Genomic DNA, 21,129 nt, shown 5'->3' with positions numbered 1-21,129 from the left:
GTGGCGCAATGGTTAGCGCTTTCGGCTGTTAACCGAAAGGTTGGTGGTTCGAGCCCACCCGGGAGCGGTGTTGTGAGATCTCAAACGTAATGTCAAATGCCAAAGTTTTTCCACAATACCTGACGACCATTTCATTTCTGAGCTTCCGTGGCGCAATGGTTAGCGCGTTCGGCTGTTAACCGAAAGGTTGGTGGTTCGAGCCCATCCGTGAGCGGTGTTGTGAGGTCTCAGATGTGACGTAAAAAGTCAAAGTTTTTCCACAATACCTGACGAACATTTAATTTTTGGGCTTCCGTGAAGCAACGGTTAGCGCGTTCGGCTGTTAACCGAAAGGTTGGTGGTTCGAGCCCACCCGGGAGCGGTGTTGTGAAATCTCACATGTAACCTAAAAATCCAAAGTTTTTCCACAATACCTGACGAACATTTAATCTTTGGGCTTCCGTTGCGCAATGGTTAACGCCGTAGGCTGTTAACCGAAAGGTTGGTGGTTCGAGCCCATCCGGGAGCTGTGTTGTGAGGTCTTAGATGTAACGTAAAATTCAGAGTTTTTTAAAAATAACTGACGAACATTTAATTTTTGGTCTTCCGTGGCGCAAAGGTTAGCGCGTTCAGCTGTTATTCAAAAGGTTTGTGGTTCGAGCCCATCCGGGAGCGGTGTTTTGAAGTCTCGGATGTGACGTAAAAAGTCAAAGTTTTTCCACATACCTGACGACCATTTAATTTCTGAGCTTCCGTGGCGCAATGGTTAGCGCGTTCGGCTGTTAACCGAAAGGTTGGTGGTTCGAGCCCATCCGGGAGCGGTGTTGTGAGGTCTCAGATGTGACGTAAAAAGTCAAAGTTTTTCCACAATACCTGACGACCATTTCATTTCTGAGCTTCCGTGGCGCAATGGTTAGCGCGTTCGGCTGTTAACCGAAAGGTTGGTGGTTCGAGCCCATCCGTGAGCGGTGTTGTGAGGTCTCAGATGTGACGTAAAAAGTCAAAGTTTTTCCACAATACCTGACGAACATTTAATTTTTGGGCTTCCGTGAAGCAACGGTTAGCGCGTTCGGCTGTTAACCGAAAGGTTGGTGGTTCGAGCCCACCCGGGAGCGGTGTTGTGAAATCTCACATGTAACCTAAAAATCCAAAGTTTTTCCACAATACCTGACGAACATTTAATCTTTGGGCTTCCGTTGCGCAATGGTTAACGCCGTCGGCTGTTAACCGAAAGGTTGGTGGTTCGAGCCCATCCGGGAGCTGTGTTGTGAGGTCTTAGATGTAACGTAAAATAAAGAGTTTTTTAAAAATAACTGACGAACATTTAATTTTTGGTCTTCCGTGGCGCAATGGTTAGAGCGTTCAGATGTTATTCAAAAGGTTTGTGGTTCGAGCCCATCCGGGAGCGGTGTTGTGAAGTCTCAGATGTGACGTAAAAAGTCAAAGTTTTTCCACAATACCTGACGAACATTTAATCTTTGGGCTTCCGTGGCGCAATGGTTAGCGCGTTCGGCTGTTAACCGAAAGGTTTGTGGTTCGAGCCCATCCTGGAGCGGTGTTGTGAGGTCTTAGATGTAACGTAAAATTCAGAGTTTTTTAAAAATATCTGACGAACATTTAATTTTTGGGCTTCCGTGGCGCAATGGTTAGCGCGTTCAGCTGTTATTCAAAAGGTTTGTGGTTCGAGCCCATCCGGGAGCGGTGTTTTGAAGTCTCGGATGTGACGTAAAAAGTCAGAGTTTTTCCACAATACCTGACGACCATTTCATTTCTGAGCTTCCTTGGCTCGAAGGTTAGCGCGTTCGGATGTTAACCAAAAGGTTGGTGGTTCGAGCCCACCCAGCTGCCGTGTTGTGAAGTCTCAAATGTTACGTAAAAAGCCAAAATTTTTCCAGAATACCTGACGACCGTTTAATTTTCGAGCTTCCGTGGCGCAATGGTTAGCGCTTTCGGCTGTTAACCGAAAGGTTGGTGGTTCGAGCCCACCCGGGAGCGGTGTTGTGAGATCTCAAACGTAATGTCAAATGCCAAAGTTTTTCCACAATACCTGACGACCATTTCATTTCTGAGCTTCCGTGGCGCAATGGTTAGCGCGTTCGGCTGTTAACCGAAAGGTTGGTGGTTCGAGCCCACCCGGGAGCGGTGTTGTGAGATCTCAAACGTAATGTCAAATGCCAAAGTTTTTCCACAATACCTGACGAACATTTAATCTTTGGGCTTCCGTGGCGCAATGGTTAGCGCGTTCGGCTGTTAACTGAAAGGTTGGTGGTTCGAGACCATCCGGGAGCGGTGTTTTGAGGTCTCAGATGTGACGTAAAAAGTCAAAGTTTTTCCACAATACCTGACGACCATTTAATTTTTGAGCTTCCGTGGCGCAATGGTTAGCGCGTTTCGCTGTTAACCGAAAGGTTGGTGGTTCGAGCCCATCCGGGAGCGGTGTTGTGAGGTCTCAGATGTGACGTAAAATTTCAAAGTTTTTCCACAATACCTGACGAACATTTAATCTTTGGGCTTCCGTTGCGCAATGGTTAACGCCGTCGGCTGTTAACCGAAAGGTTGGTGGTTCGAGCCCATCCGGGAGCGGTGTTGTGAGGTCTTAGATGTAGCGTAAAATTCAGAGTTTTTTAAAAATACCTGACGAACATTTAATCTTTGGGCTTCTGTGGCGCAACGGTTAGCGCGTTCGGCAGTTAACCGAAAGGTTGATGGTTCGAGCCCACCCGGGAGCGGTGTTGTGAGCTCTCACATGTAACGTAAAAAGCCAAAGTGTTTCCACAATACCCGACGACCATTTAGTTTTTGGGCTTCCGTGGCGCAATGGTTAGCGCGTTCGGCTGATAACCGAAAGGTTGGTGGTTCGAGCCCATCCGTGAGCGGTGTTGTGAGGTCTCAGATGTGACGTAAAAAGTCAAAGTTTTTCCACAATACCTGACGAACATTTAATTTTTGGGCTTCCGAGGCGCATTGGTTAGCGCGTTCGGCTGTTAACCGAAAGGTTGGTGGTTCGAGCCCACCCGGGAGCGGTGTTGTAAAATCTCAGATGTGACGTAAAAAGTCAAAGCTTTTCCACAATACCTGACGAACATTTAATTTTTGGCTTCCGTGGCTCAATGGTTAGCGCGTTCGGCTGTTAACTAATAGGTTGGTGGTTCGAGCCCACCCGGGAGCGGAGTTGTGAAATCTCACAGGTATCGTAAAAATCCAAAGTTTTTCCACAATACCTGACGAACATTTAATCTTTGGGCTTCCGTTGCGCAATGGTTAACGCCGTCGGCTGTTAACCGAAAGGTTGGTGGTTCGAGCCCATCCGGGAGCGGTGTTGTGAGGTCTTAGATGTAACGTAAAATTCAGAGTTTTTTAAAAATAACTGACGAACATTTAATTTTTGGGCTTCCGTGGCGCAATGGTTAGAGCGTTCAGCTGTTATTCAAAAGGTTGGTGGTTCGAGACCATCCGGAAGTGGTGTTGTGAGGTCTCAGATGTGACGTAAAAAGTCAAAGTTTTTCCACATACCTGACGACCATTAAATTTCTGAGCTTCCGTGGCGCAATGGTTAGCGCGTTCGGCTGTTAACCGAAAGGGTGGTGGTTCGAGCCCATCCGGGAGCGGTGTTGTGAGGTCTCAGATGTGACGTAAAATTTCAAAGTTTTTCCACAATACCTGACGAACATTTAATCTTTGGGCTTCCGTTGCGCAATGGTTAACGCCGTCGGCTGTTAACCGAAAGGTTGGTGGTTCGAGCCCATCCGGGAGCGGTGTTGTGAGGTCTTAGATGTAGCGTAAAATTCAGAGTTTTTTAAAAATACCTGACGAACATTTAATCTTTGGGCTTCTGTGGCGCAACGGTTAGCGCGTTCGGCAGTTAACCGAAAGGTTGATGGTTCGAGCCCACCCGGGAGCGGTGTTGTGAGCTCTCACATGTAACGTAAAAAGCCAAAGTGTTTCCACAATACCCGACGACCATTTAGTTTTTGGGCTTCCGTGGCGCAATGGTTAGCGCGTTCGGCTGATAACCGAAAGGTTGGTGGTTCGAGCCCATCCGTGAGCGGTGTTGTGAGGTCTCAGATGTGACGTAAAAAGTCAAAGTTTTTCCACAATACCTGACGAACATTTAATTTTTGGGCTTCCGTGGCGCATTGGTTAGCGCGTTTGGCTGTTAACCGAAAGGTTGGTGGTTCGAGCCCACCCGGGAGCGGTGTTGTGAAATCTCAGATGTGACGTAAAAAGTCAAAGCTTTTCCACAATACCTGACGAACATTTAATCTTTGGGCTTCCGTTGCGCAATGGTTAACGCCGTCGGCTGTTATCCGAAAGGTTGGTGTTTCGAGCCCATCCGGGAGCTGTGTTGTGAGGTCTTAGATGTAACGTAAAATTCAGAGTTTTTTAAAAGTATCTGACGAACATTTAATTTTTGGGCTTCCGTGGCGCAATGGTTAGCGCGTTCAGCTGTTATTCAAAAGGTTTGTGGTTCGAGCCCATCCGGGAGCGGTGTTTTGAAGTCTCGGATGTGACGTAAAAAGTCAGAGTTTTTCCACAATACCTGACGACCATTTCATTTCTGAGCTTCCTTGGCTCGAAGGTTAGCGCGTTCGGATGTTAACCAAAAGGTTGGTGGTTCGAGCCCACCCAGCTGCCGTGTTGTGAAGTCTCAAATGTTACGTAAAAAGCCAAAGTTTTTCCAGAATACCTGACGACCGTTTAATTTTCGAGCTTCCGTGGCGCAATGGTTAGCGCTTTCGGCTGTTAACCGAAAGGTTGGTGGTTCGAGCCCACCCGGGAGCGGTGTTGTGAGATCTCAGATGTGACGTAAAAAGTCAAAGTTTTTCCACAATACCTGACGAACATTTAATTTTTGGGCTTCCGAGGCGCATTGGTTAGCGCGTTCGGCTGTTAACCGAAAGGTTGGTGGTTCGAGCCCACCCGGGAGCGGTGTTGTGAAATCTCAGATGTGACGTAAAAAGTCAAAGCTTTTCCACAATAACTGACGAACATTTAATTTTTGGCTTCCGTGGCTCAATGGTTAGCGCGTTCGGCTGTTAACTAATAGGTTGGTGGTTCGAGCCCACCCGGGAGCGGAGTTGTGAAATCTCACAGGTATCGTAAAAATCCAAAGTTTTTCCACAATACCTGACGAACATTTAATCTTTGGGCTTCCGTTGCGCAATGGTTAACGCCGTCGGCTGTTAACCGAAAGGTTGGTGGTTCGAGCCCATCCGGGAGCGGTGTTGTGAGGTCTTAGATGTAACGTAAAATTCAGAGTTTTTTAAAAATAACTGACGAACATTTAATTTTTGGGCTTCCGTGGCGCAATGGTTAGAGCGTTCAGCTGTTATTCAAAAGGTTGGTGGTTCGAGACCATCCGGAAGTGGTGTTGTGAGGTCTCAGATGTGACGTAAAAAGTCAAAGTTTTTCCACATACCTGACGACCATTTAATTTCTGAGCTTCCGTGGCGCAATGGTTAGCGCGTTCGGCTGTTAACTAATAGGTTGGTGGTTCGAGCCCACCCGGGAGCGGAGTTGTGAAATCTCACAGGTATCGTAAAAATCCAAAGTTTTTCCACAATACCTGACGAACATTTAATCTTTGGGCTTCCGTTGCGCAATGGTTAACGCCGTCGGCTGTTAACCGAAAGGTTGGTGGTTCGAGCCCATCCGGGAGCGGTGTTGTGAGGTCTTAGATGTAACGTAAAATTCAGAGTTTTTTAAAAATAACTGACGAACATTTAATTTTTGGGCTTCCGTGGCGCAATGGTTAGAGCGTTCAGCTGTTATTCAAAAGGTTGGTGGTTCGAGACCATCCGGAAGTGGTGTTGTGAGGTCTCAGATGTGACGTAAAAAGTCAAAGTTTTTCCACATACCTGACGACCATTTAATTTCTGAGCTTCCGTGGCGCAATGGTTAGCGCGTTCGGCTGTTAACCGAAAGGGTGGTGGTTCGAGCCCATCCGGGAGCGGTGTTGTGAGGTCTCAGATGTGACGTAAAAAGTCAAAGTTTTTCCACAATACCTGACGACCATTTCATTTCTGAGCTTCCGTGGCGCAATGGTTAGCGCGTTCGGCTGTTAACCGAAAGGTTGGTGGTTCGAGCCCATCCGTGAGCGGTGTTGTGAGGTCTCAGATGTGACGTAAAAAGTCAAAGTTTTTCCACAATACCTGACGAACATTTAATTTCTGAGCTTCCGTGGCGCAATGGTTAGCGCGTTCGGCTGTTAACCGAAAGGTTGGTGGTTCGAGCCCATCCGTGAGCGGTGTTGTGAGGTCTCAGATGTGACGTAAAAAGTCAAAGTTTTTCCACAATACCTGACGAACATTTAATCTTTGGGCTTCCGTTGCGCAATGGTTAACGCCGTCGGCTGTTATCCGAAAGGTTGGTGGTTCGAGCCCATCCGGGAGCTGTGTTGTGAGGTCTTAGATGTAACGTAAAATTCAGAGTTTTTTAAAAATATCTGACGAACATTTAATTTTTGGGCTTCCGTGGCGCAATGGTTAGCGCGTTCAGCTGTTATTCAAAAGGTTTGTGGTTCGAGCCCATCCGGGAGCGGTGTTTTGAAGTCTCGGATGTGACGTAAAAAGTCAGAGTTTTTCCACAATACCTGACGACCATTTCATTTCTGAGCTTCCTTGGCTCGAAGGTTAGCGCGTTCGGATGTTAACCAAAAGGTTGGTGGTTCGAGCCCACCCAGATGCCGTGTTGTGAAGTCTCAAATGTTACGTAAAAAGCCAAAATTTTTCCAGAATACCTGACGACCGTTTAATTTTCGAGCTTCCGTGGCGCAATGGTTAGCGCTTTCGGCTGTTAACCGAAAGGTTGGTGGTTCGAGCCCACCCGGGAGCGGTGTTGTGAGATCTCAAACGTAATGTCAAATGCCAAAGTTTTTCCACAATACCTGACGACCATTTCATTTCTGAGCTTCCGTGGCGCAATGGTTAGCGCGTTCGGCTGTTAACCGAAAGGTTGGTGGTTCGAGCCCATCCGTGAGCGGTGTTGTGAGGTCTCAGATGTGACGTAAAAAGTCAAAGTTTTTCCACAATACCTGACGAACATTTAATTTTTGGGCTTCCGTGAAGCAACGGTTAGCGCGTTCGGCTGTTAACCGAAAGGTTGGTGGTTCGAGCCCACCCGGGAGCGGTGTTGTGAAATCTCACATGTAACCTAAAAATCCAAAGTTTTTCCACAATACCTGACGAACATTTAATCTTTGGGCTTCCGTTGCGCAATGGTTAACGCCGTCGGCTGTTATCCGAAAGGTTGGTGGTTCGAGCCCATCCGGGAGCTGTGTTGTGAGGTCTTAGATGTAACGTAAAATTCAGAGTTTTTTAAAAATATCTGACGAACATTTAATTTTTGGGCTTCCGTGGCGCAATGGTTAGCGCGTTCAGCTGTTATTCAAAAGGTTTGTGGTTCGAGCCCATCCGGGAGCGGTGTTTTGAAGTCTCGGATGTGACGTAAAAAGTCAGAGTTTTTCCACAATACCTGACGACCATTTCATTTCTGAGCTTCCTTGGCTCGAAGGTTAGCGCGTTCGGATGTTAACCAAAAGGTTGGTGGTTCGAGCCCACCCAGATGCCGTGTTGTGAAGTCTCAAATGTTACGTAAAAAGCCAAAATTTTTCCAGAATACCTGACGACCGTTTAATTTTCGAGCTTCCGTGGCGCAATGGTTAGCGCTTTCGGCTGTTAACCGAAAGGTTGGTGGTTCGAGCCCACCCGGGAGCGGTGTTGTGAGATCTCAAACGTAATGTCAAATGCCAAAGTTTTTCCACAATACCTGACGACCATTTCATTTCTGAGCTTCCGTGGCGCAATGGTTAGCGCGTTCGGCTGTTAACCGAAAGGTTGGTGGTTCGAGCCCATCCGTGAGCGGTGTTGTGAGGTCTCAGATGTGACGTAAAAAGTCAAAGTTTTTCCACAATACCTGACGAACATTTAATTTTTGGGCTTCCGTGAAGCAACGGTTAGCGCGTTCGGCTGTTAACCGAAAGGTTGGTGGTTCGAGCCCACCCGGGAGCGGTGTTGTGAAATCTCACATGTAACCTAAAAATCCAAAGTTTTTCCACAATACCTGACGAACATTTAATCTTTGGGCTTCCGTTGCGCAATGGTTAACGCCGTCGGCTGTTATCCGAAAGGTTGGTGGTTCGAGCCCATCCGGGAGCTGTGTTGTGAGGTCTTAGATGTAACGTAAAATTCAGAGTTTTTTAAAAATATCTGACGAACATTTAATTTTTGGGCTTCCGTGGCGCAATGGTTAGCGCGTTCAGCTGTTATTCAAAAGGTTTGTGGTTCGAGCCCATCCGGGAGCGGTGTTTTGAAGTCTCGGATGTGACGTAAAAAGTCAGAGTTTTTCCACAATACCTGACGACCATTTCATTTCTGAGCTTCCTTGGCTCGAAGGTTAGCGCGTTCGGATGTTAACCAAAAGGTTGGTGGTTCGAGCCCACCCAGCTGCCGTGTTGTGAAGTCTCAAATGTTACGTAAAAAGCCAAAATTTTTCCAGAATACCTGACGACCGTTTAATTTTCGAGCTTCCGTGGCGCAATGGTTAGCGCTTTCGGCTGTTAACCGAAAGGTTGGTGGTTCGAGCCCACCCGGGAGCGGTGTTGTGAGATCTCAAACGTAATGTCAAATGCCAAAGTTTTTCCACAATACCTGACGAACATTTAATCTTTGGGCTTCCGTGGCGCAATGGTTAGCGCGTTCGGCTGTTAACTGAAAGGTTGGTGGTTCGAGACCATCCGGGAGCGGTGTTTTGAGGTCTCAGATGTGACGTAAAAAGTCAAATTTTTTCCACAATACCTGACGAACATTTAATTTTTGGGCTTCCGTGGCGCATTGGTTAGCGCGTTTGGCTGTTAACCGAAAGGTTGGTGGTTCGAGCCCACCCGGGAGCGGTCTTGTGAAATCTCAGATGTGACGTAAAAAGTCAAAGCTTTTCCACAATACCTGACGAACATTTAATCTTTGGGCTTCCGTTGCGCAATGGTTAACGCCGTCGGCTGTTATCCGAAAGGTTGGTGTTTCGAGCCCATCCGGGAGCGGTGTTGTGAGGTCTTAGATGTAACGTAAAATTCAGAGTTTTTTAAAAATATCTGACGAACATTTAATTTTTGGGCTTCCGTGGCGCAATGGTTAGCGCGTTCAGCTGTTATTCAAAAGGTTTGTGGTTCGAGCCCATCCGGGAGCGGTGTTTTGAAGTCTCGGATGTGACGTAAAAAGTCAGAGTTTTTCCACAATACCTGACGACCATTTCATTTCTGAGCTTCCTTGGCTCGAAGGTTAGCGCGTTCGGATGTTAACCAAAAGGTTGGTGGTTCGAGCCCACCCAGCTGCCGTGTTGTGAAGTCTCAAATGTTACGTAAAAAGCCAAAATTTTTCCAGAATACCTGACGACCGTTTAATTTTCGAGCTTCCGTGGCGCAATGGTTAGCGCTTTCGGCTGTTAACCGAAAGGTTGGTGGTTCGAGCCCACCCGGGAGCGGTGTTGTGAGATCTCAAACGTAATGTCAAATGCCAAAGTTTTTCCACAATACCTGACGAACATTTAATCTTTGGGCTTCCGTGGCGCAATGGTTAGCGCGTTCGGCTGTTAACTGAAAGGTTGGTGGTTCGAGACCATCCGGGAGCGGTGTTTTGAGGTCTCAGATGTGACGTAAAAAGTCAAATTTTTTCCACAATACCTGACGAACATTTAATTTTTGGGCTTCCGTGGCGCATTGGTTAGCGCGTTTGGCTGTTAACCGAAAGGTTGGTGGTTCGAGCCCACCCGGGAGCGGTGTTGTGAAATCTCAGATGTGACGTAAAAAGTCAAAACTTTTCCACAATACCTGACGAACATTTAATCTTTGGGCTTCCGTTGCGCAATGGTTAACGCCGTCGGCTGTTATCCGAAAGGTTGGTGTTTCGAGCCCATCCGGGAGCTGTGTTGTGAGGTCTTAGATGTAACGTAAAATTCAGAGTTTTTTAAAAGTATCTGACGAACATTTAATTTTTGGGCTTCCGTGGCGCAATGGTTAGCGCGTTCAGCTGTTATTCAAAAGGTTTGTGGTTCGAGCCCATCCGGGAGCGGTGTTTTGAAGTCTCGGATGTGACGTAAAAAGTCAGAGTTTTTCCACAATACCTGACGACCATTTCATTTCTGAGCTTCCTTGGCTCGAAGGTTAGCGCGTTCGGATGTTAACCAAAAGGTTGGTGGTTCGAGCCCACCCAGCTGCCGTGTTGTGAAGTCTCAAATGTTACGTAAAAAGCCAAAGTTTTTCCAGAATACCTGACGACCGTTTAATTTTCGAGCTTCCGTGGCGCAATGGTTAGCGCTTTCGGCTGTTAACCGAAAGGTTGGTGGTTCGAGCCCACCCGGGAGCGGTGTTGTGAGATCTCAGATGTGACGTAAAAAGTCAAAGTTTTTCCACAATACCTGACGAACATTTAATTTTTGGGCTTCCGAGGCGCATTGGTTAGCGCGTTCGGCTGTTAACCGAAAGGTTGGTGGTTCGAGCCCACCCGGGAGCGGTGTTGTGAAATCTCACATGTGACGTAAAAAGTCAAAGCTTTTCCACAATACCTGACGAACATTTAATTTTTGGCTTCCGTGGCTCAATGGTTAGCGCGTTCGGCTGTTAACTAATAGGTTGGTGGTTCGAGCCCACCCGGGAGCGGAGTTGTGAAATCTCACAGGTATCGTAAAAATCCAAAGTTTTTCCACAATACCTGACGAACATTTAATCTTTGGGCTTCCGTTGCGCAATGGTTAACGCCGTCGGCTGTTATCCGAAAGGTTGGTGTTTCGAGCCCATCCGGGAGCTGTGTTGTGAGGTCTTAGATGTAACGTAAAATTCAGAGTTTTTTAAAAGTATCTGACGAACATTTAATTTTTGGGCTTCCGTGGCTTAATGGTTAGCGCGTTCAGCTGTTATTCAAAAGGTTTGTGGTTCGAGCCCATCCGGGAGCGGTGTTTTGAAGTCTCGGATGTGACGTAAAAAGTCAGAGTTTTTCCACAATACCTGACGACCATTTCATTTCTGAGCTTCCTTGGCTCGAAGGTTAGCGCGTTCGGATGTTAACCAAAAGGTTGGTGGTTCGAGCCCACCCAGCTGCCGTGTTGTGAAGTCTCAAATGTTACGTAAAAAGCCAAAGTTTTTCCAGAATACCTGACGACCGTTTAATTTTCGAGCTTCCGTGGCGCAATGGTTAGCGCTTTCGGCTGTTAACCGAAAGGTTGGTGGTTCGAGCCCACCCGGGAGCGGTGTTGTGAAATCTCAGATGTGACGTAAAAAGTCAAAGCTTTTCCACAATACCTGACGAACATTTAATTTTTGGCTTCCGTGGCTCAATGGTTAGCGCGTTCGGCTGTTAACTAATAGGTTGGTGGTTCGAGCCCACCCGGGAGCGGAGTTGTGAAATCTCACAGGTATCGTAAAAATCCAAAGTTTTTCCACAATACCTGACGAACATTTAATCTTTGGGCTTCCGTTGCGCAATGGTTAACGCCGTCGGCTGTTAACCGAAAGGTTGGTGGTTCGAGCCCATCCGGGAGCGGTGTTGTGAGGTCTTAGATGTAACGTAAAATTCAGAGTTTTTTAAAAATAACTGACGAACATTTAATTTTTGGGCTTCCGTGGCGCAATGGTTAGAGCGTTCAGCTGTTATTCAAAAGGTTGGTGGTTCGAGACCATCCGGAAGTGGTGTTGTGAGGTCTCAGATGTGACGTAAAAAGTCAAAGTTTTTCCACATACCTGACGACCATTTAATTTCTGAGCTTCCGTGGCGCAATGGTTAGCGCGTTCGGCTGTTAACCGAAAGGGTGGTGGTTCGAGCCCATCCGGGAGCGGTGTTGTGAGGTCTCAGATGTGACGTAAAAAGTCAAAGTTTTTCCACAATACCTGACGACCATTTCATTTCTGAGCTTCCGTGGCGCAATGGTTAGCGCGTTCGGCTGTTAACCGAAAGGTTGGTGGTTCGAGCCCATCCGTGAGCGGTGTTGTGAGGTCTCAGATGTGACGTAAAAAGTCAAAGTTTTTCCACAATACCTGACGAACATTTAATTTCTGAGCTTCCGTGGCGCAATGGTTAGCGCGTTCGGCTGTTAACCGAAAGGTTGGTGGTTCGAGCCCATCCGTGAGCGGTGTTGTGAGGTCTCAGATGTGACGTAAAAAGTCAAAGTTTTTCCACAATACCTGACGAACATTTAATCTTTGGGCTTCCGTTGCGCAATGGTTAACGCCGTCGGCTGTTATCCGAAAGGTTGGTGGTTCGAGCCCATCCGGGAGCTGTGTTGTGAGGTCTTAGATGTAACGTAAAATACAGAGTTTTTTAAAAATATCTGACGAACATTTAATTTTTGGGCTTCCGTGGCGCAATGGTTAGCGCGTTCAGCTGTTATTCAAAAGGTTTGTGGTTCGAGCCCATCCGGGAGCGGTGTTTTGAAGTCTCGGATGTGACGTAAAAAGTCAGAGTTTTTCCACAATACCTGACGACCATTTCATTTCTGAGCTTCCTTGGCTCGAAGGTTAGCGCGTTCGGATGTTAACCAAAAGGTTGGTGGTTCGAGCCCACCCAGCTGCCGTGTTGTGAAGTCTCAAATGTTACGTAAAAAGCCAAAATTTTTCCAGAATACCTGACGACCGTTTAATTTTCGAGCTTCCGTGGCGCAATGGTTAGCGCTTTCGGCTGTTAACCGAAAGGTTGGTGGTTCGAGCCCACCCGGGAGCGGTGTTGTGAGATCTCAAACGCAATGTCAAATGCCAAAGTTTTTCCACAATACCTGACGACCATTTCATTTCTGAGCTTCCGTGGCGCAATGGTTAGCGCGTTCGGCTGTTAACCGAAAGGTTGGTGGTTCGAGCCCATCCGTGAGCGGTGTTGTGAGGTCTCAGATGTGACGTAAAAAGTCAAAGTTTTTCCACAATACCTGACGAACATTTAATTTTTGGGCTTCCGTGAAGCAACGGTTAGCGCGTTCGGCTGTTAACCGAAAGGTTGGTGGTTCGAGCCCACCCGGGAGCGGTGTTGTGAAATCTCACATGTAACCTAAAAATCCAAAGTTTTTCCACAATACCTGACGAACATTTAATCTTTGGGCTTCCGTTGCGCAATGGTTAACGCCGTCGGCTGTTATCCGAAAGGTTGGTGGTTCGAGCCCATCCGGGAGCTGTGTTGTGAGGTCTTAGATGTAACGTAAAATTCAGAGTTTTTTAAAAATATCTGACGAACATTTAATTTTTGGGCTTCCGTGGCGCAATGGTTAGCGCGTTCAGCTGTTATTCAAAAGGTTTGTGGTTCGAGCCCATCCGGGAGCGGTGTTTTGAAGTCTCGGATGTGACGTAAAAAGTCAGAGTTTTTCCACAATACCTGACGACCATTTCATTTCTGAGCTTCCTTGGCTCGAAGGTTAGCGCGTTCGGATGTTAACCAAAAGGTTGGTGGTTCGAGCCCACCCAGCTGCCGTGTTGTGAAGTCTCAAATGTTACGTAAAAAGCCAAAATTTTTCCAGAATACCTGACGACCGTTTAATTTTCGAGCTTCCGTGGCGCAATGGTTAGCGCTTTCGGCTGTTAACCGAAAGGTTGGTGGTTCGAGCCCACCCGGGAGCGGTGTTGTGAGATCTCAAACGAAATGTCAAATGCCAAAGTTTTTCCACAATACCTGACGAACATTTAATCTTTGGGCTTCCGTGGCGCAATGGTTAGCGCGTTCGGCTGTTAACTGAAAGGTTGGTGGTTCGAGACCATCCGGGAGCGGTGTTTTGAGGTCTCAGATGTGACGTAAAAAGTCAAAGTTTTTCCACAATACCTGACGACCATTTAATTTTTGATCTTCCGTGGCGCAATGGTTAGCGCGTTCGGCTGTTAACCGAAAGGTTGGTGGTTCGAGCCCATCCGGGAGCGGTGTTGTGAGGTCTCAGATGTGACGTAAAATTTCAAAGTTTTTCCACAATACCTGACGAACATTTAATCTTTGGGCTTCCGTTGCGCAATGGTTAACGCCGTCGGCTGTTATCCGAAAGGTTGGTGGTTCGAGCCCATCCGGGAGCTGTGTTGTGAGGTCTTAGATGTAACGTAAAATTCAGAGTTTTTTAAAAATATCTGACGAACATTTAATTTTTGGGCTTCCGTGGCGCAATGGTTAGCGCGTTCAGCTGTTATTCAAAAGGTTTGTGGTTCGAGCCCATCCGGGAGCGGTGTTTTGAAGTCTCGGATGTGACGTAAAAAGTCAGAGTTTTTCCACAATACCTGACGACCATTTCATTTCTGAGCTTCCTTGGCTCGAAGGTTAGCGCGTTCGGATGTTAACCAAAAGGTTGGTGGTTCGAGCCCACCCAGCTGCCGTGTTGTGAAGTCTCAAATGTTACGTAAAAAGCCAAAATTTTTCCAGAATACCTGACGACCGTTTAATTTTCGAGCTTCCGTGGCGCAATGGTTAGCGCTTTCGGCTGTTAACCGAAAGGTTGGTGGTTCGAGCCCACCCGGGAGCGGTGTTGTGAGATCTCAAACGAAATGTCAAATGCCAAAGTTTTTCCACAATACCTGACGAACATTTAATCTTTGGGCTTCCGTGGCGCAATGGTTAGCGCGTTCGGCTGTTAACTGAAAGGTTGGTGGTTCGAGACCATCCGGGAGCGGTGTTTTGAGGTCTCAGATGTGACGTAAAAAGTCAAAGTTTTTCCACAATACCTGACGACCATTTAATTTTTGATCTTCCGTGGCGCAATGGTTAGCGCGTTCGGCTGTTAACCGAAAGGTTGGTGGTTCGAGCCCATCCGGGAGCGGTGTTGTGAGGTCTCAGATGTGACGTAAAATTTCAAAGTTTTTCCACAATACCTGACGAACATTTAATCTTTGGGCTTCCGTTGCGCAATGGTTAACGCCGTCGGCTGTTAACCGAAAGGTTGGTGGTTCGAGCCCATCCGGGAGCGGTGTTGTGAGGTCTTAGATGTAACGTAAAATTCAGAGTTTTTTAAAAATAACTGACGAACATTTAATTTTTGGGCTTCCGTGGCGCAATGGTTAGCGCGTTCGGCTGTTAACCGAAAGGTTGGTGGTTCGAGCCCATCCGGGAGCTGTGTTGTGAGGTTTTAGATGTAACGTAAAATTCGGAGTTTTTTAAAAATACCTGACGAACATTTAATCTTTGGGCTTCTGTGGCGCAACGGTTAGCGCGTTCGGCAGTTAACCGGAAGGTTGATGGTTCGAGCCCACCCGGGAGCGGTGTTGTGAGCTCTCACATGTAACGTAAAAAGCCAAAGTGTTTCCACAATACCCGACGACCATTTAGTTTTTGGGCTTCCGTGGCGCAATGGTTAGCGCGTTCGGCTGATAACCGAAAGGTTGGTGGTTCGAGCCCATCCGTGAGCGGTGTTGTGAGGTCTTAGATGTGACGTAAAAAGTCAAAGTTTTTCCACAATACCTGACGAACATTTAATTTTTGGGCTTCCGTGGCGCATTGGTTAGCGCGTTTGGCTGTTAACCGAAAGGTTGGTGGTTCGAGCCCACCCGGGAGCGGTGTTGTGAAATCTCAGATGTGACGTAAAAAGTCAAAGCTTTTCCACAATACCTGACGAACATTCAATTTTTGGGCTTCCGTGGCTCAATGGTTAGCGCGTTCGGCTGTTAACTAATAGGTTGGTGGTTCGAGTCCACCCGGGAGCGGAGTTGTGAAATCTCACAGGTATCGTAAAAATCCAAAGTTTTTCCACAATACCTGACGAACATTTAATCTTTGGGCTTCCGTTGCGCAATGGTTAACGCCGTCGGCTGTTAACCGAAAGGTTGGTGGTTCGAGCCCATCCGGGAGCGGTGTTGTGAGGTCTTAGATGTAACGTAAAATTCAGAGTTTTTTAAAAATACCTGACGAACATTTAATCTTTGGGCTTCCGTTGCACAATGGTTAACGCCGTTGGCTGTTAACCGAAAGGTTGGTGGTTCGAGCCCATCCGGGAGCGGTGTTGTGAGATCTTAGATGTAACGTAAAATTCAGAGTTTTTTAAAAATAACTGACGAACATTTAATTTTTGGTCTTCCGTGGCGCAATGGTTAGAGCGTTCAGCTGTTATTCAAAAGGTTTGTGGTTCGAGCCCATCCGGGAGCGGTGTTGTGAAGTCTCAGATGTGACGCAAAAAGTCAAAGTTTTTCCACAATACCTGACGAACATTTAATCTTTGGGCTTCCGTGGCGCAATGGTTAGCGCGTTCGGGTGTTAACCGAAAGGTTGGTGGTTCGAGCCCACCCGGGAGCGGTGTTGTGAGATCTCACATGTAACGTAAAAATCCAGAGTTTTTTAAAAATACCTGACGAACATTTAATCTTTGGGCTTCCGTGGCACAACGGTTAGCGCGTTCGGCTGTTAACCGAAAGGTTGATGGTTCGAGCCCATCCGTGAGCGGTGTTGTGAGGTCTCAGATGTGACGTAAAAAGTCAAAGTTTTTCCAGATACCTGACGAACATTTAATTTTTTGGCTTCCGTGGCGCAATGGTTAGCGCGTTCGGCTGTTAACCGAAAGGTTGGTGGTTCGAGCCCACCCGGGAGCGGTGTTGTGAAATCTCACATGTAACGTAAAAATCCAAAGTTTTTCCACATACCTGACGAACATTTAATCGTTGGGCTTCCGTTGCGCAATGGTTAACGCTGTCGGCTGTTAACCAAAAGGTTGGTGGTTCGAGCCCATCCGGGAGCGGTAATGTGAGGTCTTAGATGTAACGTAAAATTCAGAGTTTTTTAAAAATACCTGACGAACATTTAATCTTAGGGCTTTCGTGGCGCAATGGTTAGCGCGTTCGGCTGTTAACCGAAAGGTTGGTGGTTCGAGCCCACCCGGGAGCGTTGTTGTGAGCTCTCACATGTAATGTAAAAAGCCAAAGTGTTCCACAATACCCGACGACCATTTAATTTTTGGGCTTCCGTGGCGCAATGGTTAGCGCGTTCGGCTGTTAACCGAAAGGTTGGTGGTTCGAGCCCATCCGTGAGCGGTGTAGTGAGGTCTCAGATGTGACGTAAAAAGTCAAAGTTTTTCTACAATACCTGACGAACATTTAATTTTTGGGCTTCCGTGAAGCAATAGTTAGCGCGTTCGGCTGTTAACCGAAAGGTTGGTGGTTCGAGCCCACCCGGGAGCGGTGTTGTGAAATCTCACATGTAACCTAAAAATCCAAAGTTTTTCCACAATACCTGACGAACATTTAATCTTTGGGCTTCCGTTGCACAATGGTTAACGCCGTCGGCTGTTAACCGAAAGGTTGGTGGTTCGAGCCCATCCGGGAGCGGTGTTGTGAGGTCTTAGATGTAACGTAAAATTCAGAGTTTTTTAAAAATAACTGACGAACATTTAATTTTTGGTCTTCCGTGGCGCAATGGTTAGAGCGTTCAGATGTTATTCAAAAGGTTTGTGGTTCGAGCCCATCCGGGAGCGGTGTTGTGAAGTCTCAGATGTGACGTAAAAAGTCAAAGTTTTTCCACAATACCTGACGAACATTTAATCTTTGGGCTTCCGTGGCGCAATGGTTAGCGCGTTCGTCTGTTAACCGAAAGGTTGGTGGTTCGAGCCCACCCGGGAGCGGTGTTGTGAGATCTCACATGTAACGTAAAAATCCAAAGTTTTTCCACAATACCTGACGAACATTTAATCTTTGGGCTTCCGTTGCACAATGGTTAACGCCGTCGGCTGTTAACCGAAAGGTTGGTGGTTCGAGCCCATCCGGGAGCGGTGTTGTGAGGTCTTAGATGTAACGTAAAATTCAGAGTTTTTTAAAAATAACTGACGAACATTTAATTTTTGGTCTTCCGTGGCGCAATGGTTAGAGCGTTCAGCTGTTATTCAAAAGGTTTGTGGTTCGAGCCCATCCGGGAGCGATGTTGTGAAGTCTCAGATGTGACGCAAAAAGTCAAAGTTTTTCCACAATACCTGACGAACATTTAATCTTTGGGCTTCCGTGGCGCAATGGTTAGCGCGTTCGTCTGTTAACCGAAAGGTTGGTGGTTCGAGCCCACCCGGGAGCGGTGTTGTGAGATCTCACATGTAACGTAAAAATCCAGAGTTTTTTAAAAATACCTGACGAACATTTAATCTTTGGGCTTCTGTGGCGCAATGGTTAGCCCGTTCGGCTCTTAACCGAAAGGTTGGTGGTTCGAGCCCACCCGGGAGCGGTGTTGTGAGCTCTTACATGTAACGTAAAAAGCCAAAGTGTTTCCACAATACCCGACGACCATTTAATTTTGGGGCTTCCGTGGCGCAATGGTTAGCGCGTTCGGCTGTTAACCGAAAGGTTGGTGGTTCGAGCCCACCCGGGAGCGGTGTTGTGAAATCTCACATGTAACGTAAAAATCCAAAGTTTTTCCACAGTACCAACGAACATTTAATATTTGGGCTTCCGTTGCGCAATGGTTAACGCCGTCGGCTGTTAACCGAAAGGTTGGTGGTTCGAGCCCATCCGGGAGCTGTGTTGTGAGGTGTTAGATGTAACGTAAAATTCAGAGTTTTTCCACAATACCTGAAGACCATTTAATTTTTGGGCTTCCGTTGCGCAATGGTTAGCGCGTTCGGCTGTTAACCGAAAGTTTGGTGGTTAGAGCCCACGCTGGAGCGTTAGTGTGAAGTGTTATAAGTAACATAAAAAGTCAAAGTTTTTCCACCATACTTGACAACATTTTAAATTATAAGCTTCGGTGGCGCAATGGTTAGCGCGTTCGGCTGTTAACCGAAAGGTTGGTGGTTCGAGCCCACCCGGGAGCGGTGTTGTGAGGTGTCAGATGTAACTTAAAAAGTCAAAGTTTTTCCACAATACCTGACGGCCATTTAATTTTTAGGCTTCTGTGGCGCGATGGTTAGGTTAGGGCGTTCGGCTGTTAACCGAAAGGTTGGTGGTTAGATCCCACGCTGGAGTGTTGGTGTGACATGTTTTAAGTAACATAAAAAGTCAAAGTTTTTCCACCTAACTTGACAACATTTTAAATTATAAGCTTCCGTGGCGCAATGCTTAGTGCGTTCGGTCGTTAAACGAAAGGTTGGTGGTTCGAGCCCATCCGGGAGCGGTGTTGTGAGGTCTCAGATGTAACGTAAAAAGTCAAAGTTTTTCCACAATACCTGACGAAAATTTAATCTTTGGGCTTCCGTGGCGCAATGGTTAGCGCGTTCGGCTGTTAACCGAAAGGTTGGTGGTTCGAGCCCACCCGGGAGCGGTGTTATGAGGTGTCAATGTAACGCAAAATATAAAAGTATTTCCACAATACTTGACGACCATTTAATTTTTAGGCTTCCGTGGCGTAATGGCTGGCTCGTTAGGCTGTAATCCGAAAGGTTGGTGGTTCGAGCCCATCCGGGAGCGGTGTAGTGAGGTCTCAGATGTAACGTAAAAAGCCAAAGTTTTTCCACAATACCTGACGACCATTTAATTTTTGGGCTTCGGTGGCGCAATGGTTAGCGCGTTCGGCTGTTAACCGAAAGGTTGGTGGTTCGAGCCCACCCGGGAGCGGTGTAGTGAGGTGTCAGATGTAACTTAAAAAGTCAAAGTTTTTCCACAATACCTGACGACCACATAATTTCCGGGCATCTGTGGCGCCATGGTTAGCGCGTTCGGCTGTTAACCAAAAGGTTTGTGGTTCGAGCCCACCCGGGAGCGTAGGTGTGTAGTTTTATAAGTAACGTAAAAAGTCAAAGTTTTTCCACAATACCTGACAACATTTTAAATTCTAAGCTTCTGTGTCGCAATGCTTAGTGCGTTCGGCTGTTAACCGAAAGGTTGGTTGTTCGAGCCCATCCGGGAGCGGTGTAGTGAGGTCTCAGATGTAACGTAAAAAGCCAAAGTTTTCCCACAATACCTGACGACCATTTAATTTTTGGGCTTCGGTGGCGCAATGGTTAGCGCGTTCGGCTGTTAACAGAAAGGTTGTTGGTTCGAGCCCACCCGGGAGCGGCGTTATGAGGTGTCAATGTAACGCAAAATATAAAAGTATTTCCACAATACCTGATGAACATTTAATTTTTAGGCTTCCGTGGCGTAATGGCTGGCTCGTTAGGCTGTAATCCGAAAGGTTGGTGGTTCGAGGCCATCCGGGAGCGGTGTAGTGAGGTCTCAGATGTAACGTAAAAAGCCAAAGTTTTTCCACAATACCTGACGACCATTTAATTTTTGAGCTTGGTGGTGGTTAGCGCGTTCGGCTGTTAACCGAAAGGTTGGTGGTTCAAGCCTACCCGGGAACGGTTGTTCTAATGTTTTATAAGTAACGTAAAAAGTCAATGTTTTTCCACAATACCTGACGGCCATTTAATTTTTAGGCTTCCGTGGCGCGATGGTTAGGTTAGCGCGTTCGGCTGTTAACCAAACGGTTTGTGGTTCGAGCCCACCCGGGAGCGTAGGTGTGTAGTTTTATAAGTAACGTAAAAAGTCAAAGTTTTTCCACAATACCTGACAACATTTTAAATTCTAAGCTTCTGTGTCGCAATGCTTAGTGCGTTCGGCTGTTAACCGAAAGGTTGGTTGTTCGAGCCCATCCGGGAGCGGTGTAGTGAGGTCTCAGATGTAACGTAAAAAGCCAAAGTTTTTCCACAATACCTGACGACCATTTAATTTTTGGGCTTCGGTGGCGCAATGGTTAGCGCGTTCAGCTGTTAACAGAAAGGTTGGTGGTTCGAGCCCACCCGGGAGCGGTGTTGTGAGGTGTTAGATGTAACGTAAAATTCAGAGTTTTTCCACAATACCTGAAGACCATTTAATTTTTGGGCTTCCGTTGCGCAATGGTTAGCGCGTTCGGCTGTTAACCGAAAGGTTGGTGGTTAGAGCCCACGCTGGAGCGTTAGTGTGAAGTGTTATAGGTAACATAAAAAGTCAAAGTTTTTCCACCATACTTGACAACATTTTAAATTATAAGCTTCGGTGGCGCAATGGTTAGCGCGTTCGGCTGTTAACCGAAAGGTTGGTGGTTCGAGCCCACCCGGGAGCGGTGTTGTGAGGTGTCAGTTGTAACTTAAAAAGTCAAAGTTTTTCCACAATACCTGACGGCCATTTTTTTTTAGGCTTCTGTGGCGCGATGGTTAGGTTAGGGCGTTCGGCTGTTAACCGAAAGGTTGGTGGTTAGATCCCACGCTGGAGCGTTAGTTTGACATGTTTTAAGTAACATAAAAAGTCAAAGTTTTTCCACCATACTTGACAACATTTTAAATTATAAG

General features: G+C 46.9%; 8 non-coding genes across 8 annotated transcripts; all 8 read left to right on the top strand.

The window, feature by feature from the left end:
- The first annotated feature begins 2,048 nt into the window (after positions 1 to 2,048).
- On the top strand, positions 2,049 to 2,121 carry TRNAN-GUU (transfer RNA asparagine (anticodon GUU)). Its single transcript has one exon. It is a non-coding gene; the product is annotated as a tRNA-Asn (tRNA).
- A 661-nt stretch (positions 2,122 to 2,782) lies between these two features.
- On the top strand, positions 2,783 to 2,855 carry TRNAI-GAU (transfer RNA isoleucine (anticodon GAU)). The gene has a single exon. It is a non-coding gene; the product is annotated as a tRNA-Ile (tRNA).
- A 1,099-nt stretch (positions 2,856 to 3,954) lies between these two features.
- Positions 3,955 to 4,027, top strand: TRNAI-GAU (transfer RNA isoleucine (anticodon GAU)). The gene has a single exon. It is a non-coding gene; the product is annotated as a tRNA-Ile (tRNA).
- Positions 4,028 to 15,252: 11,225 nt separating this feature from the next.
- Positions 15,253 to 15,325, top strand: TRNAI-GAU (transfer RNA isoleucine (anticodon GAU)). Its single transcript has one exon. It is a non-coding gene; the product is annotated as a tRNA-Ile (tRNA).
- Positions 15,326 to 16,425: 1,100 nt separating this feature from the next.
- Positions 16,426 to 16,498, top strand: TRNAN-GUU (transfer RNA asparagine (anticodon GUU)). The gene has a single exon. It is a non-coding gene; the product is annotated as a tRNA-Asn (tRNA).
- A 1,539-nt stretch (positions 16,499 to 18,037) lies between these two features.
- Positions 18,038 to 18,110, top strand: TRNAK-CUU (transfer RNA lysine (anticodon CUU)). Its single transcript has one exon. It is a non-coding gene; the product is annotated as a tRNA-Lys (tRNA).
- A 74-nt stretch (positions 18,111 to 18,184) lies between these two features.
- TRNAN-GUU (transfer RNA asparagine (anticodon GUU)) lies at positions 18,185 to 18,257 on the top strand. The gene has a single exon. It is a non-coding gene; the product is annotated as a tRNA-Asn (tRNA).
- Positions 18,258 to 19,069: 812 nt separating this feature from the next.
- TRNAN-GUU (transfer RNA asparagine (anticodon GUU)) lies at positions 19,070 to 19,142 on the top strand. Its single transcript has one exon. It is a non-coding gene; the product is annotated as a tRNA-Asn (tRNA).
- Positions 19,143 to 21,129: the final 1,987 nt, after the last annotated feature.

Source organism: Phalangium opilio, unplaced genomic scaffold (assembly GCF_054372755.1).
Source record: "Phalangium opilio isolate 3A_F unplaced genomic scaffold, DU_Popi_V2 ptg000031l_1, whole genome shotgun sequence".
NCBI classification, from domain to species: domain Eukaryota; kingdom Metazoa; phylum Arthropoda; class Arachnida; order Opiliones; family Phalangiidae; genus Phalangium; species Phalangium opilio.
This window is presented reverse-complemented; position numbering and strand designations above follow the sequence as displayed.